The sequence below is a fragment of the Camelus dromedarius genome, unplaced genomic scaffold, assembly GCF_036321535.1.
Source record: "Camelus dromedarius isolate mCamDro1 unplaced genomic scaffold, mCamDro1.pat HAP1_SCAFFOLD_35, whole genome shotgun sequence".
Lineage (NCBI taxonomy): Eukaryota > Metazoa > Chordata > Mammalia > Artiodactyla > Camelidae > Camelus > Camelus dromedarius.
This window is the reverse complement of record NW_026989813.1, coordinates 218,343-236,683: the sequence shown is the minus strand read 5'-3', so window position 1 is coordinate 236,683 and position 18,341 is coordinate 218,343. Positions and strand designations below refer to the sequence as shown.

General features: G+C 42.1%; 1 long non-coding RNA gene across 1 annotated transcript; it reads right to left on the bottom strand.

Annotated features, from left to right (window-relative positions):
• Positions 1 to 380: 380 nt before the first annotated feature.
• LOC135320828 (uncharacterized) lies at positions 381 to 4,807 on the bottom strand. Its single transcript, XR_010380170.1, has 2 exons — positions 4,764 to 4,807; positions 381 to 1,510 (listed from the first exon to the last, which is right to left on the bottom strand). It is a non-coding gene; the product is annotated as an uncharacterized LOC135320828 (long non-coding RNA).
• Between the last annotated feature and the right edge of the window lie 13,534 nt (positions 4,808 to 18,341).

The following is an 18,341-nucleotide window of genomic DNA, read 5'->3' as shown; positions in this document are numbered from 1 at the left end:
CCCCTCCCCCATGCAGGCACATGGAGGGCACACATGTACACACAGGGACATGTACACACATACAGGAACATACACACATGCACAGGGACACACACACAGGCTCATCCCCCAGCCACCAGGATGCCACTTTTTCATTCTTACATGTTGCTGCTGCAATAAAATAATTAAAGCATGAATATTCAAATGGTAAATGCTAGAGAGGGTGTGGAAAACAGTGAACCCTTGTACACTGTCGGTGGGAATGTAGTTTGGTACAGCAGTTATGGAAAATGGTATGGAGAGTCCTCAAAAAACTAAAAATACCCTTACTATATGATACAATAATCCCACTCCTGGGCATATATCCAAAGGAAGCATTAATACAGAAAGACACCAGCACCCCAATATTCATAGCACTATTTACAATAGCCAAGACATGGAGACAGCTTAAATGTCCAGCAACAGATGACTGGATACAGAAGCCATGTCATGTATACAATGGAATACTACTCAGCCATAAAAAATAATATCATGCCATTTGGAGCAACATGGATGGCCCTGGAAAACATCATTCTAAATGAAGTAAGCCAGAAAGAAAGAAAAACACCATATGACAACACTCATGTGGAATCTAAAATTAAACAGACTTAGAAAACAAACTCATGGTTATCAGAGGGGAACAGGGTGGGAAAGGATAGACTGGGAGTTCGAGATTTGCAGATAGTGAATGGTAAATATAAAATAAAGCAACAAGTTTATACCACACAGCACAGGGAACCATAGTCAAAATCTTGTAGTAGCTCATGGTGAGAAAGGACATGAAAATGAATATACGAATGTTATTGTATGACTGAAGCATTGAGCTGTACACCAGAAATTGACACAAAATTGTAAACTGAATATAATTCAATAAAATAAAAATTTAAAAATCTGCATATTTAAAACGACCCTTGAGAGAAATGGCCCCATCTCACCAAAGGCAGGAAAACGTTGAAACACTATGGGGAGAAAGAGGGGAGATGGTGCTGAGAGGCCGGGAGAGCGGGAGGGCAGATATAGAGGGGCACCAGGCAGGGGGCAAATGCGGAGAAGAGGGGATAGATGCTCTACCCCAAGGAACGCTTGCCAGCCAGATGTATGAAAGGGCCATGTGGCATTTGGACAGGCCAGGGTGGAGCAGGGTGGAAAATGGGCCACGGGCTGAACTGGGCATCTTTCAGGCTTCCAGCTGGGCTGGGGATGGAGGGAAACATGTGACCCAGCCTCCCCTAGCCTCAAAGCAGGAGTCTTCGGACAAAACCTCGGACCATGGCTGTATAGAAAATGGAGCTAAACAAACATCAAATTTCTGTGAATTATATGTGGAAAGTGTTGATTTATCGATGCCCAGTAGGCAGAGAAATAGTGCAAACTGCTCTAACTCGCTCCCATACACACAGCATTGTAAACATGCACTCACCCAGACCTTGGCGCAGGACACTTGCATAAGAGTGGTCTGTTATTCCAAAGACAGGATGAGGACTCAGAAAACCTGGGAGAAGGAGAAGGCAAAGTAGAGAATGGAAACCAGTGCAGGATCTGACCTCTGGTAATGGAGCATCAAAGGTGAAACACTGTTTACCTTGGAAGCACACTCTCAAGAAGGCAGCAAGCATGGGATTGAAGGTGATGCGCTGAGTGTTAGAAGAGTGCACCGCAGATGCTTGGCTGACAGAACTCAAAAAATTAGCACAAAATATCCCCACAATTGAATCTGAGACCAAGACCCGAGTTGCCAAATCTGAGCTAGCAGAGGCAGCGAAAAAGAGGGATAGGGGTACGGATGATGGCCCACGCAGAACTCAGGGATCTAGAGTGCGTTGTGGGTTATGGTGGGTACTTTCAAGAGAGCAAAGAGAAATGTGACTTCAGTGAGACAGCAATCGCACTGGCGCGTGAGGTTCAGTTTATCGATATGTCCTATGGCCACATCCACTGCATCTGCAGGACCAGAGACCACTTTGATATTTTGCCAAAACAGCACGTGTGGGGATCAATCAGAGATATCATGCATCTGGTCTGAGGGTTCCAGGGGGCGTTGGGTTTGAAATCAGTATTAAAAGTTTTAGGATCCGCTATATTCGTAACCTAGACTTGGATAACGGTCTGGTTTGAGGCAGAGGATAAGGAAAAGTTCTGTGTTTGCTTTCGTGAACCCATGACTCAAGGATGAGAGGACAAGGAAGAGTGGTCAAAGTCCACAGCATGAGAAGATGAAGCATTTCTTACAGCATTATCTCCCAAATGCAGATGCTACATTTTGGACAGCACTGACAGGGTACTGCACCAAGGACACATAGGTCGGTCTGCGGGATCATCCCAGCAGGCCCTGAAGTATGACATCCATACATATGCTTCCACTGGTGTTTCTGCAGACAGAGAAGTTCTGGGAAGAACAGGTAACATTGGGACATTCCCATGGCAGTAGAAAGATCAAGCGCACTCTAAGTTGGCTCCTTTGAAGACACTCCAAAATGACGTACAGAGGAATGAAGACCTGAAAACATATAGAAGCTTCATTTCAAGTAGAGGAAGTGCCTTGTGCCCTTTCAGAACTGTGAGATTAGCGTAATAAAAATGAAATTCTACTAACTGAAATAGTATGGTGTGTTCATCACAACAAAGGGAACACCAGCAATTAGAGATATAACAGACCACACACACAGGAACAGGGCATGGCATCAAGGTCTAGGGAAAATTGTCCTCTCAGAAATGCCATGAAATTGCTTACACCAAATACTCTAAAGTTTTCATAAATCCAAGCCCTATAAGTCTATACTACATACCTGATAGTACTTGAAGTGTAGAGAAAAAGAAGTATAGTAAAAAAAACAGGAAGTGCCATTTTCTGTTCCAAAGTGATTAAAGGCACAAAAAATAAGCTTTCAAACAAATAGACGGCAAAACGCTACCAGAGAAAGCACTGAAGATGGAAGTGAGGAAAACACTGAAGAACAGCAGGGCCTCTGAAAAACAAAAGGCAGAATATCAGAAAAGGGGAAGAGAAAGTCTAAAGAAGAAACCAATAATGACAGAAAATTCAATGGGTGAGATAATAACTGGGCTAAAGTCAGTCCTATGCAGACTACATAATGCAGAGGGACTCGTGAATGACTGTGATGACAGGGGAACAGAAATCAATCGATCAGAAGAAGACACAGAAAAGCAAGTGCAAACCAACGCAAACATCGCTGTTGAATCATGGGTTAAGACAAAGCAGGAAAAATAGGACTCATAGAATTCCCAAATGGAAAAGCAAGAGAAAAAATAAAAATTCTGAAAAGGAATTTGTACAAAAATCAGAATGAAAATTGCTGAAAGCCAAGAAAGGATCATCTATACGAATTCAGGAAGTACACAGCGTCCAAATGAGGTGGAATCCCAATAGACCAACAAGGAGCTGTAGAATTCAAATAAACAAATTTCATGATCATCCCAGTGATGTAAAATGCACCTCGAGGAAAGCAACTTAGTTCCAACAGAACCTCCAGAGGGGTTTCAGCTGATATCTCGGCAGAAATTTTGCTGCACGGGTAGAAGTGCGAGGACATAGACCATATCCTGAATGAGAAAAAGCTGCAATCTAGGGTAGCCTATGCCAAATGTCCGCCGTTTATAACAACGGCAGATCTAGGGAATTTCACTGACAGGCAAACCTTAAAAGAATTCAGCAGTTTGAGACTGATCCTAAAACAAAAACTGAGAATCCTACCCTGAGTAGAAAAGTAGCATGATGAAATGGAAATAACAAAACCATTATTGCAAATGCAAGAAGAGCCTGAGTTGCAAAGAAGTAAGAAGAAGAAGGCAAGGAGGACATCAAAATCCTAAAGATGGGAGAGGGTAGCAGGAAATCATAGGTGATTTTAAGCACTATCTTTAGTGATTCACATATATGACTCTGTGATTGAAGCAAATGGAGTGATGCATGGCCTAATGTGTTTGCAAACAAACAAACAATCAGACAAACAAACAACAAAAGTTTACAGTTGGCTGACATATACCAAACAACCATGATTATTTAAAACAAATTCTCAAAGTGATGTCAAAGATCATTCATCACGCAATGACACAGTATTGCGGCTAGCATGTACTCAAAACACTTGTATTCAGAACACAGACGAGTGCATTAGTATTCATAGATACTGATCCAGCAGTGCATATCTTGACCCAAACAAAATGACGGTTTTCAACAACAGTGGGCCATAGAAAGGGATATAGACTTACAAGAATTCCAAAAGGATGAATGAATGCCATATTCTAACCTAGGTAGAGAAGAAATGGCATAACCATATAACAAAGACATTTAGCTCTGCAAAACTGTACTAAGAGCAAAAGAGACATACAGGAATGTGCATGTTGGGATTGGTTTCATTTCTAGGAATTTCAGCCCCCATGAAAAAAACGGATCCATATTCTGAGAGTGTGGGTGTTTCAGCAGAAAGCAACAGACGGATATGTATTCTGGGTGAATGGATATTACACAAACATGAGTTTCCTGGAGTGGGTCTCTGTGTACTGTGAATTGTTAGAAAGTTTAAAGAGCTGTCAATCGATAAACTGAACATGGACACACTTCCCTCCGTTTTTACTGTGTATACAGATCTGAAATAAAGGAAAGAGGGAAGAGAAAAGACCATGGGACCCTTGTTGATATAATCAAATTTCCCTTAGTGACCTCTCGTCTAAAGCAGCCTCTCCCCCAACATTGACTTAATGCATCAACCACTGTCAATGTCACTTACCGGTTGGATTCCAGGTGGAATGTTGGTGTGTACCATGAGGCTTGTTGCGGCTGGTGGGTAAAAGGTAACTGGGCAGAGTTCTGTTGGTGGATCAGTGTGATGGAGGGGCTGACGCCCTATGTGTAGATTGGCTTAAGTCTTTCGCACGGGAATCTGTGTAAGTTGGAGATACTGCTGCTGCCCAAAGACCTGAGTTCACGGGTCAGTTTCCGGAATCTGAAAGGGCATGAAGTGGAAGAACTACCTGTCATCAGCTTAAAGCTGAGGCTCCAAGGTACGTTCAGACTTTCCCATTTTTGTTGACGTCGACTTTATGGGAGACACGAAGAGAAGCTGGCAGAAAAACTGGCTGCATGGATTGAGGAGATGTGTGAACACATTGATGAAAGTTGTTCTGCTACAGTGGAGAATATCGGCATGGAGACATCTCTAGAGCATACCAGGCTCGAAAGACATTCATGAGACCTACTGAACCTTGGTGATACTGGCAGAAACATACGGAGAGTCAACGTGCCCTTGAGAAAGTTACTCGATTCTCAGCTCCAAGAACGGGTCCAAGATTCCTGACGTCTAAAAGAGAAGAGATGGCAGAGATGATAAAAGCACTCATGTTCTAGGAAGAGGTCGTGAGAATCCACATATCCCAAGGGGCATTTACGAATCATTCAGACCGAAATGCACCAAGCCCAGGTAAGCCTATTCCCAGGTTTGTGCCTAGCTATCAATCACATGATCTTCCTTCAACTCCACTCAGGCATCCATTTCAAAGGATCAGAACCTGAGCTGCAATGAATCCAGTAGGAGGAGAGCAAGCCCCTACTAGAATCAGAGTTCCACTTACTTCACACTCGGTGAACAACAGTGAAATCGTTAAAGGTCAAATACTCTCAACTGAAATAAATAGGAATTGAACACTTAGCTCACACAAAGAAATGATGACCTTCCCCTAGATTCAGCAAATGCTGGGGTTATGTATTCTTTGGCCTGAAAGGAGTGTGGGAAGTGTGGGGAATCTTTGACTGAAATTGAATATATATTAGGCCTCAGTTTCTCAAGAGAGTACAGGAAAATATTAGAAGTCAGATAGTGAACTGAACTGTAAAAGTCGCCAAACACATTAAAGACACAGGTTATGTGGACCATCGTTCCCTTCAGTCAAGCCCCGGGTTCACTATATCTAGGAGGTGCAGACTTGGTTGTGTTAAATTGCTTTACCTAACATGATCGGATTATTAAGTCTTCTCAGCACTGATAGAAGAACACCTGGTTCTCAATACCCTAGCATAGCTGCAGCAGGTTTCTCATAGTTAAATGCCTCTAGGTGCTTTTGGAATCAAGCCTAAATGTGTATATTCTATTTAGATAGTCTTGTATATTCCTACAGAGGAATGTTACCCCTTGAAATGCCAACATTGCCTAATATGTGTCATTGGGAGCAAAGGGCACCACATGCACAAGGGAAACACAGGTTGGGGGTTAATACATGGCTCCAATAGGTATTTCATTGTTCCTTTTGTTGTTGGAGGCTTCAAGAGAAAAGAGTTGGCATGTCCCCTTCAAACATTTGGACTGCTACTTTACATTGAGTCTGACTGTTTTTTCCTTAGAGATGACAAAATGTTAAATAAATTTTCAAGTCTGGCTTCTAGGTTGATTTGGTAATTTTCAAATACTAACTTCAATTTCATATAAATACCAAAACACGTAAATCGATACTATAAACCTTCTTAAAGCCTGCAACTGCCTTATCAACATAATGTCAAAGCTGGAGTCTTCGGACAAAATTTCCGTCCATGGCTGTAAAGAAAACGGAGCGAAACAAATATCAAATTTCAGTGAATTATTTGTGGAAAGTGTTGATTTATCAATGCCCAGTAGGCAGAGAACCACTGCAAACTTTTCTCACTAGCTACCATACACAAAACATTGTAAACATACAATCAAACAGCCCTTGTCACAGGACACTTGCCTAAGAGTGGTCTGTTACTTCCAAAGACAGGATGAGGCGTCAGACATCCTGGTAGCAGGAAAAGGCAAAGTAGAGAATGGAATCCAGTGCAGGATCTGACCTCTGGTAATGGAGCATCAAAGGTGAAACTCTGTTATCCTTGGAAGCACACTCTCAAGCAGGCAGCAGGATTGAAGGTGATGCACTGAGAGTTAGAAGAGTGCACAGCAGATGCTTGGCTGACAGAACTCAAAGAAATCAGCTCAAAATATCCCCACAATTGAATCTGAGACCAAGATCCGAGCTGCCAAATCTGAGCTAGCAGAGGCAGCGAAAAAGAGGGATAGGGGTACGGATGATGCCTCTCGCAGAACTCAGGGATCTAGAGTGCGTTGTGGGTTTTGGTGGGTACTTTCAAGAGAGCAAAGAGAACTGTGAACTCAGGGAGACAGCCTCAGAACTGGCGCGTGAGGTTGAGTTTATCGATATGTCCAATGGCCACATCCACTGCATCTGCAGGACCTGGGTCCAATTTGACATTTTGCCAATAGAGCAAGTGTGGGGCTCAATCAGAGGTATCATGCATCTGGACTGAGGGTTCCAGTGGGCGTTGGGTTTGAAATCAGTACTAAAATATTTAGGATCCGCTACATTCATAACCTGGATTGGGATTACACTCTGGTTTTAGGCAGACGATGCAGAACAGCTCTGTGGTTGCCTTCGTGAACCCATAACTCAAGAATGAGAGAACTAGGAAGAGTGGTCAAAGTCCACAACATGAGAAGATGAAGCATTTCTTACAGCATTATCACCCAAATGCAGATGCTACATTTTGGACCGCACTGACAGGTTACTGCACCAAGGATATGTAGGTCGGTCTGCGGGATCTTCCCAGCAGGCCCTGAAGTATGACATCCATACATATGCATCCACTGGTGTTTCTGTAGACAGAGAAGCTCTGGGAAGAACTGGTAACATTGGGACATTCCCATGGCAGTAGAAACAACAAACGCACTCTAAGCAGGCTGATTTAGAGACACATCAAAATGACATACAGTAGAATGCAGAGCTGAAAACCTATAGAAGCTTCATTTCACCTAGAAGAAGAGCCCTATGCCCTTTCAGAATTGTGAGATTAGTGTAATAATTATGACATTCTACTAACTGAAACAGTATGGTTTGTTCATCACAACAAAGGCAACACCAGGATTTAGAGATATATCGGACAACACACACAGGAAAATGGCATGGCATCAAGGTCTAGGGAAAATTGTCCTCACAGCAATACCATGGAATTGCATACACCAAAGTGTCTAAAGTTTGCACATAACCAAGCCCTATGGGTCTATATTAGACACATGATATTACCTGAACTGTAGAGTAAAAGAAGTATAGTAAAAGAAACAGGAAGTACCATTTTTAGTTCCAAAGAGATTGAAGGCCCAAACAATAAGCTTTCAAACAATTAGAAGGAAAAACGATACCAGAGCAAGCTCTGAAAATGGAGGTGAGGAAAACACTGATAAACCACAGTGCCTCAGAATCACAAAAGACAGAATACCAGAAAAGGGGAAGAGAAACTCGAAACATGAACCCAATAGTATCTGAAAACTCAATGGATGAGATAAAAACTGGGCTAAAATCAATCCTAAGGAGACTATTTAATGCAGAGGGACTCGTGAATAACTGTGAGGACAGGGGAACAGAAATCCCTCCATCAAATAAGACACAGAAAAGCAAGTGCAAACCAACGCTAACATCACTGTTGAATCCTGGGTTAAGACAAAGCATGTAAGAGTAGAATATAGGATTCCCAAATGGAAAAGCAAGAGATAAAATAATAAATTCTGAAAAGGAATTTGTAGAAAAATCAGAATGAAACTTGCTGAAAGCCAAGAAAATATCATCTATACGAATTCAGAATGTACACATCATCCAAAAGAGGTGGAATACCAATAGACCAACAAGCAGCTGTAGAATTCAAATAAACAAATTTCATGATCATCCCAGTGATGTAAAATGCACCTCGAGGAAAAAACTTAGTCACAACAGAACCTCCAGAGGGGCTTCAGCTGATATCTCGGCAGAAAGTTTGCAGCACGGGGAGGAGTGCCAGGACATAGACCATATCCTGAATGAGAAAAAGCTGCAATCTAGGGTAGCCTATGCCAAATGACCGCCGTTTATAACAACGGCAGAGCTAGGGAATTTCACTGACAGGCAAACCTTAAAAGAATTCAGCAGTTTGAGACTGATCCTAAAACAAAAATTGAGAATCCTACCCTGAGTAGAAAAGTAGCAAGATGAAATGGAAATAACAAAACCATTATTGCAAAAGCAAGGAGAGCCTGAGTTGCAAAGAAGTAAGAAGAAGAAGGCAAGGAGGACATCAAAATCCTAAAGATGGGAGAGGGTAGCAGGAAATCATAGGTGATTTTAAGCACTATCTTAAGTGAATCAGCTTACATGACAGTCTGTATGAAGCAAAAGGAGAGTTGCATGGCCTAATGTGATTGCAAATAAAACAATCAGACAAACAAGGAAACAGCAAAAGTTTACAGTTGCCTGACATATATCAAACAACCATGATTTTTCAAGACAAAATACTCAAAGTGATGTCAATGATCATTCAGCACGCATCGACCTATTATCGCTGTTAGCATATACTCAATAGAGTTGTATTCAGAAAACAGACGCGTGCATTACTATTCATAGATACTGATCCAGAAATGCATATCGTGAGCCAACCCAAATGACGGTTTTGAATAAGAGTGTGTCATAGAACGGGATATAGTCTTACAAGACTTCAAACAGAAAGAATGAATGCCATATACTACGCTTCGTAGGGAAGAAATGGCATAAGAGTATAACAAAGACAATTAGCTCTGCGAAATAGTACTAAGTGCAAAAGAGACAGACAGGAAAGTGCACGTTGGGATTGGTTTCATTTCTAGGAATTTCAGCCCCCATGAAACAAATGGATCCATTTTCTGAGAGTGTGGGTGTTACAGCAGAAAGCAACAGACGGATATGTAATCTGGGTGAATGGATATGACACAAACATAAGTTTCCTTGAGTGGGTCTCTGTGTACTGTGAACTGTTAGAAAGTTTAAATAGGTGTGAATCCATAAACTGAACATGGACACACTTCCCTCGCTTTGTACTGTGTATACAGATCTGAACAAAAGGAAAGAGGGAAGAGAAAATGACCATGGGACCATTCTGGATAGAATCACATTTTCCTTAGGAAACTCTCGTCTAATGCAGCATCATCCCCATCACTGACTTGTTGCATCAACAACTGGGGATGGCAGTTACCGGTTGGATTCCAGGTGGAATGTTGCTGTATACCACGAGGCTTGTTGAGGCTGGTGGATCCAATGTAACTGGGCAGAATTCTGTGGGTGGATCAGTTTGATGGTGGGTCTGCTGACCTATGTGGAGATTGGCTTTGGTCTTTTGTTCGGGAAGCTGAGTAAGTTGGAGATACTGCTGCTGCCCAAAGACCTGAGTTCACGGGTCAGTTTCCAGAATCTGAAATGGCAGACGGTGGAAGACCTGCCTGTCATCATCTTCCTGGTGAGGCTCCGAGGTATTTACAGACTTGCCCACTCCTGTTCAGGTCGACTTTATGGGAGACACGAAGAGAAGCTGGCAGAAAAACTGGCTGCATGGATTGAGGAGTTGTGTGAACACATTGATGAAAGTTGTTCTGCTACAGTGGAGAATATCGGCATGGAGACATCTCTAGAGCATACCAGGCTCGAAAGACATTCATGAGACCTACTGAACCTTGGTGATACTGGCAGAAACATACGGAGAGTCAACGTGCCCTTGAGAAAGTTACTCGATTTTCAGCTCCAAGAACGGGTCCAAGATTCCTGACGTGTAAAAGAGAAGAGATGGCAGAGATGATAAAAGCACTCATGTTCTTGGAAGAGGTCGTGAGAATCCACACATCCCAAGGGGCATTTAAGAATCATTCAGACCGAAATGCACCAAGCCCAGGTAAGCCTATTCCCAGGTTTGTGCCTAGCTATCAATCACATGATCTTCCTTCAACTCCACTCAGGCATACATTTCAAAGGATCAGAACCTGAGCTGCAATGAATCCAGTAGGAGGAGAGCAAGCCCCTACTAGAATCAGAGTTCCTCTTCCTTCACACTCGGTGAACAACAGTGAAATCGTTAAAGGTCAAATACTCTCAACTGAAATAAATAGGAATTGAACACTTAGCTCACACAAAGAAATGATGACCTTCCCCTAGATTCAGCAAATGCTGGGGTTACGTATTTTTTGGCCTGAAAGGAGTGTGGGAAGTGTGGGGAATCTTTGACTGAAATTGAATATATATTAGGCCTCAGTTTCTCAAGAGAGTACAGGAAAATATTAGAAGTCAGATAGTGAACTGAACTGTAAAAGTCGCCAAACACATTAAAGACACAGGTTATGTGGACCATCGTTCCCTTCAGTCAAGCCCCGGGTTCACTATATCTAGGAGGTGCAGACTTGGTTGTGTTAAATTGCTTTACCTAACATGATCGGATGATTAAGACTTCTCAGCACTGATAGAAGAACATCTGGTTCTCAATACCCTAGCATAGCTTCAGCAGGTTTCTCATAGTTAAATGCCTCTAGGTGCTTTTGGAATCAAGCCTAAATGTGTATATTCTATTTAGATAGTCTTGTATATTCCTACAGAAGAATGTTACCCCTTGAAATGCCAACATTGCCTAGTATGTGTCATTGGGAGCAAAGGGCACCACATGCACAAGGGAAACCCAGTTTGGGGGTTAATACATGGTTCCAATAGGTATTTCATTGTTCCTTTTGTTGTTGGAGGCTTCAAGAGAAAAGAGTTGGCATGTCCCCTTCAAACATTTGGACTGCTATTTTACATTGAGTCTGACTGTTTTTTCCTTAGAGATGACAAAATGTTAAATAAATTGTCAAGTCTGGCTTCTAGGTTGATTTGATAATTTTCAAATACTAACTTCAACTTCATATGAATACCAAAACACGTAAATCAATACTATAAACCTTCTTAAAGCCTGCAACTGCCTTATCAACATAATGTCAAAGCTGGAGTCTTCGGACTAAATTTCCGACAATGGCTGCAAAGAAAACGGAGTGAAACAAATATCAAATTTCTGTGAATTATTTGTGGAAAGTGTTGATTTATCAATGCCCAGTAGGCAGAGAACCACTGCAAACTTTTCTCACTAGCTACCATACACAAAACATTGTAAACATCCAATCAACCAGCCCTTGGCACAGGACACTTGCCTAAGAGTGGTCTGTTACTTCCAAAGACAGGATGAGGCGTCAGACATCCTGGTAGCAGGAAAAGGCAAAGTAGAGAATGGAATCCAGTGCAGGATCTGACCTCTGGTAATGGAGCAACAAAGGTGAAACTCTGTTTTCCTTGGAAGCACACTCTCAAGCAGGCAGCAGGATTGAAGGTGATGCGCTGAGAGTTAGAAGAGTGCACAGCAGATGCTTGGCTGACAGAACTCAAAGAAATCAGCTCAAAATATCCCCACAATTGAATCTGAGACCAAGATCCGAGCTGCCATATCTGAGCTAGCAGAGGCAGCGGAAAAATTGGGATAGGGGTACGGATGATGCCTCTCGCAGAACTCAGGGATCTAGAGTGCGTTGTGGGTTTTGGTGGGTACTTTCAAGAGAGCAAAGAGAACTGTGACCTCAGTGAGACAGCAACCGCACTGGCGCGTGAGGTTGAGTTTATCGATATGTCCAATGGCCACATCCACTGCATCTGCAGGACCTGGGTCCAATTTGACATTTTGCCAATAGAGCAAGTGTGGGGCTCAATCAGAGGTATCATGCATCTGGACTGAGGGTTCCAGTGGGCGTTGGGTTTGAAATCAGTACTAAAATATTTAGGATCTGCTACATTCATAACCTGGATTGGGATTACACTCTGGTTTTAGGCAGACGATGCAGAACAGCTCTGTGGTTGCCTTCGTGAACACATAACTCAAGAATGAGAGAACTAGGAGGAGTGGTCAAAGTTCACAACATGAGATGATGAAGCATTTCTTACAGCATTATCACCCAAATGCAGATGCTATATTTTGGACGGCACTGACAGGTTACTCCACCAAGGACAGATAGGTCGGTCTGCGTGATCATCCCAGCAGGCCCTGAAGTATGACTTCCATACATATGCTTCCACTGGTGTTTCTGTAGACATAGAAGCTCTGGGAAGAACTGGTAACATTGGGACATTCCCATGGCATTAGAAACAACAAACGCACTCTAAGCAGGCTGATTTGGAGACACATCAAAATGACATACAGTAGAATGCAGAGCTGAAAACCGATAGAAGCTCCATTTCCACTAGAGGAAGAGTTCTATGCCCTTTCAGAATTGTGAGATTAGTGTAATAATTTTGAGGTTCTACTAACTGAAACAGTATGGTGTGTTCATCACAACAAAGGCAACACCAGGATATAGAGATATACAAGACAACAAACACAGGAACAGGGCATGGCATCAAGGTCTAGGGAAAATTGTCCTCACAGAAACACCATGGAATTGCGTACACCAAAGTGTCTAAAGTTTGCACTTAAGCAAGCCCTATGATACTATATTAGATAAAAGAAAGTACCTGACATGTAGAATAAAAGAAGTATAGTAAAAGAAACAGGAAATACAATTTTCAGTTCCAAAGATATTGAAGGCCCAAAAAATAAGCTTTCAAACATCTAGACGGCAAAACGTTACCAGAGCAAGCTCTGAAAATTTAGGTGAGTAATACACTGATGAACAACAGTGCCTCAGAATCACAAAAGGCAGAATACCAGAAAAGGGGAAGAGAAACTCTAAACATGAACCCAATAGTATCAGATAACTCAACGGATGAGATAAAAACTTGGCTAAATTCAATCCTAAGCAGGCTATTTAATGCAGAGGGACTCGTGAATAGCTGTGAGGACAGGGGAACAGAAATCCCTCCATCAAATAAGACACAGAAAAGCAAGTGCAAACCAACGCTAACATCAATTTTGAATCCTGGGTTAAGACAAAACATGTAAGAATATGATATATGATTGCAAAATGGAAAAGCAAGAGATAAAATAATAAATTCTGAAAAGGAATTTGTAGAAAAATCAGAATGAAACTTACTGAAAGCCAAGAAAGTTTCATCTAAACGAAAACAGTATGTACACATCGTCCAAAAGTGGTGGAATACCAATAGACAAACAAGCAGCTCTAGAATTCAAATAAACACATTTCATGATCATCCCAGTGATGTCAAATGCACCTCGAGGAAAGAAACATAGTCACAACAGAACCTCCAGAGGGATTTCAGCTGATATCTCGGCAGAAATATTGCAGCATGTGGAAGAGTGCCAAGACATAGACAATATCCTGAATGAGAAAAAGCTGCAATCTAGGGTAGCGTATACCAAATGATCGCAGTTTATAACAACGGCAGAGCTAGGGAATTTCACTGACAGGCAAACCTTAAAAGAATTCAGCAGTTTGAGACGGTTCCTAAAACAAAAATTGAGAATCCTACCCTTAGTAGAAAAGTAGCAAGATAAAATGGAAATAACAAAACCATTATTGCAAATGCAAGAAGAGCCTGAGTTGCAAAGAAGTAAGAAGAAGAAGGCAAGGAGGAAATCAAAATCCTAAAGATGGGAGAGGGTAGCAGGAAATCAAAGGTGATTTTAAGCACTATCTTAAGTGAATCAGCTTACATGACTGTCTGTCTGAAGCAAAAGGAGAGATGCATGGCTTTATGTGTTTGCAAAACAAACAATCAGACAAACAAACAATCACCAAAAGGTTACAGTTGGTTAACATATACCAAACATCCATGATTATTCAAGACAAAATACTCAAAATGATGTCAAGGTTCATTCAGCACGCATCGACCTATTATAGCTGTTAGCATGTACTCAAAATACTTTTATTCCGAAAACAGACGCGTGCATTACTATTCATAGATACTGATCCAAAGTGCATATCGTGAGCCATCACAAATGACGGTTTTGAATTAGGGTGGGTCATAGAGCTGGATATAGACTTACAAGTCTTCCAAAAGGATGAACGAATGCCTAATTTACCCTACGTAGAGAAGAAATGGCATAAGCCTATAACAAAGAAAAGTAGCTCTGCAAAAGTGAACTAAGTGCAAAAGAGACAGACAGGAAAGTGCACGTTAGGATTCGTTTCATTTCTAGGAATTTCAGCCCCCATGAAACAAATGGATCCATGTTCTGAGAGTATGGGTATTTCAGCAGAAAGCAACAGACGGATATGTAATCTGGGTGAATAATATGACACAAACATGAGTTTCCTTGAGTGGGTCTCTGTGAACAGTGAACTGTTAGATAGTTTAAATAGGTGTGAATCCATAAACTGATCATGGACACTCTTCCTCCGTTTTTACTGTGTATACAATTATGAACAAAAGGAAAGTGAAGAGAAAATGACAATGGGACCCTTCTGGATAGAATCACATTTCCCTTAGGAAACTCTCGTCTAATGAAGCATCACCCCCAACAATGACTTGATGCATCAACCACTGGGGATGGCAGTTACCGGTTGGATTCCAGGTGGAATGTTGCTGTATACCACGAGGCTTGTTGCGGCTTGTGGATCCAATGTAACTGGGCAGAATTCTGTTGGTGGATCAGTTTGATGGTGGCTCTGCTGACCTATGTGGGGATTGGGTTAGTTCTTTTTTTCGGGAAACTGAGTAAGTTCGAGATACTGCTGCTGCCCAAAGTCCTGAGTTCACGGGTCAGCTTCCAGAATCTGGAAGGGCAGACAGTGGAAGATCTGCCTGTCATCATCTTACTGGTGAGGTTCCGAAATATTTTCAGACTTGCCCAGTCTTGTGACGTCGACTGTATGGGAGACAAGAAGAGAAGCTGGCAGAAAAATTGGCTGCAAGAATTGAGGGGATGTGTGAACACATTGATGAAAGTTGTTCTGCTACAGTGGAGAATATCGGCATGGAGACATCTCTAGAGCATACCAGGCTCGAAAGACATTCATGAGACCTACTGAACCTCGGTGATACTGCAGAAACTTACGGAGAGTCAACGTGCCCTTGAGAAAGTTACTCGATTCTCAGCTCCAAGAACGGGTCCAAGATTCCTGACATCTAAAACAGAAGAGATGGCAGAGGTGATAAAAGCGCTCATGTTCTTGGAAGAGGTCGTGAGAATCCTCACATCCCAAGGGGCATTTAAGTATCATTCAGACCAAAATGCACCAAGCCCAGGTAAGCTTATTCCCAGGTTTGTGCCTAGCTATCAATCACATGCTCTTCCCTCCACTCCACTCAGGCATCCATTTCAAAGGATCAGAACTGAGCTGAAATGAATCAAGTAAGAGTAGAGCAAGCCCCTACAAGAATCAGAGTTCCTCCTTCTTCACACACGGTGAACAACCGTGAACTCCTTAAAGGTCAAATACTCTCGAATAAAATAGATAGGATTTGAATACTTAGCTAACACAATGAAATGATGACCTTCCCCTAGATTCAGGAAATGCTGAGGTTATGTATTTTTTGGGCTGAAAACAGTGTGGGAAGTGAGGGGACTTTTGAATGAACTTTTATATGAATTAGGCCTCAGTTTTTCAAGAAAGTAAAGGAAAATATTAGAATTCAGATAGTGAACTGAACTGTAAAAGTCGCCAAACACATTAAAGACACTGGTTATGTGGACAGTCATTCACTTCCTTCAAGCCCCGGGTGCACTATATCTTGGAGGTGCAGGCTTGGTTTTGTTAAATTGCTTTCCCCAACATGATCAGATGATTAAGCCTTCTCAGCACTGATAGAAGAGCACCTGGTTCTCAATAGCCTAGCATAGCTGCAGCAGGTTTCTCATAGTTAAATGCCTCTAGGTGCTTTTGGAATCAAGCCAAAATATATATATTCTGTTTAGTTTTTCTTGCATATTCCTAGAGAGGTATGTTACCCCTTGAAATGCCAACATTGCCTAGTATGTGTCATTGGGAGTAAAGGGCACCAGGTGCACAAGGGAAAACCAGAATGGGGGTTATTTCATGGTTCCAATTGGTATTTCATTCTTCCTTTTGTTGTTGGATGCTTCAAGAGAAAAGAGTTGGCATGTCCCCTTCAAAATTTTGGACTGATATTTTACATTGAGACTGTCTGTTTTTCCTTAGAGGTGACAAAATCTTACAGAAATTGTCAAGTCTGGATTCTAGGTTGATTAGGTAATTTTCAAAAACTAACTTCACTTTCATATAAATCCCAAAACATGTAAATTGATACTGTTAAATTTCTTAAGGACTGCAAATGCCTTGTCAACATAAGTCCAAAGCTGGAGTCTTTGGAAAAACACTCCGACGATGGCTGTAAAAAAAATGGAGCGAAACAAATATCCAATTTCTGTGAATTATTTGTGAAAAGTGTTGATTTGTCGATGCCCAGTAGGAAGAGAACCAGTGCAAACTGCTCTCACTAGCTACCATACACAAAACATTGTAAAAAAACACTCACCCAACCCTTGGCAAGGACACTTTCCGAAGAGTGGTCTGTTACTTCCAAAGACAGGATGAGGCCTCAGAAAAACCGGAAGCAAGAAAAGGCAAAGTACAGAATGGAAACCAGTGCACGATCTGACCTCTGGTAATGGAGCATCAAAGGTGAAACTCTGTTTTACTTGGAAGCACACTCTCAAACTGGCAGCAGGCATGGGATTGAAGGTGATGCGCTGAGTATTAGCAGAGTGCACAGCAGAAGCTTGGCTGACAGATCTCAAAGAAATCAGCTCAAAATATCCCCACAATTGAATCTGAGACCAAGAACCGAGCTGCCAAATCTGAGCTAGCAGAGGCAGCGGAAAAAGCGGGGTAGGTCTATGGATGATGGCTCTCGCACAACTCAGGGATCCAGAGTATGTTGTGCGTTTTGGTGGGTACTTTCAAGAGAGCAAAGAGAACTGTGACCTCAGTGAGACAGCAACCGCACTGGCGCGTGAGGTTGACTTTACCGATATGTCCTATTGCCACATCCACTGCATCTGCAGGACCAGGGTCCAATTTGACATTTTGCCAATACAGCACGTGTGGGGCTCAATCAGAGGTATCATGCATCTGGACTGAGGGTTCCTGGGGGCGTTGGGTTTGAAATCAGTATTAAAAGATTTAGGATCTGCTACATTCATAACCTGGATTGGGATTACGGTCTGGTTTGTGGCAGAGGATGCGGAACAGCTCTGTGGTTGCCTTCTTGAACCCATAACTCAAGAATGAGAGAATTAGGAAGAGTGGTCAAAGTCCACAGCATGAGAAGATGAAGCATTTTTCCAGCATTATCACCCAATTGCAGATGCTACATTTTGGACAGCACTGACAGGGTACTGCACCGAGGACACATAGGTCGGTCTGTGGGATCATCCCAGCAGGCCCTGAAGTATGACATCCATACATATGCTTCCACTGGTGTTTCTGTAGACAGAGAAGCTCTGGGAAGAACTGGTAACATTGGGACATTCCCATGGCAGTAGAAAGTACAAGCGCACTCTATGTTGGCTGTTTTGCAGACACTTCAAAATGACATACAGAAGAATGCAGAGCTGAAAACCTACAGAAGCTTCATTTCCAATA